We start from the raw sequence: 336 nt of genomic DNA, 5'->3' as shown, positions 1-336 counted from the left end.
TACCATAGACCGGGCTATCATGATTCATAGCATCATGATTGAAGAAGAAATAGAAGTTCATGAGGTTATAGCTCAAGAACTCTATAAGGTGGCGGACAAGTCCTCTACCTTGGCAAGGTTAGCCTTTCCTCATCTCATTTGTCACCTCTTGTATTCAGTTGGAGTTGACATAGAGGGAGACATCCCCATTGATGAGGACAAGCCCATCACTAAGAAGAGGATGGAGCAAACAAGAGACCCCTCTCATCATCAAAACCCTGAGATGCCTCAAGGGATGCACTTTCCTCCACAAAACTATTGGGAGCAACTAAACACCTCCCTAGGAGAATTGAGTTC

This window comes from Arachis duranensis, chromosome 9 (assembly GCF_000817695.3).
Source record: "Arachis duranensis cultivar V14167 chromosome 9, aradu.V14167.gnm2.J7QH, whole genome shotgun sequence".
NCBI lineage: Eukaryota > Viridiplantae > Streptophyta > Magnoliopsida > Fabales > Fabaceae > Arachis > Arachis duranensis.
The sequence above is the reverse complement of the archived record's forward strand: the minus strand, read 5'-3'. Positions refer to the sequence as shown.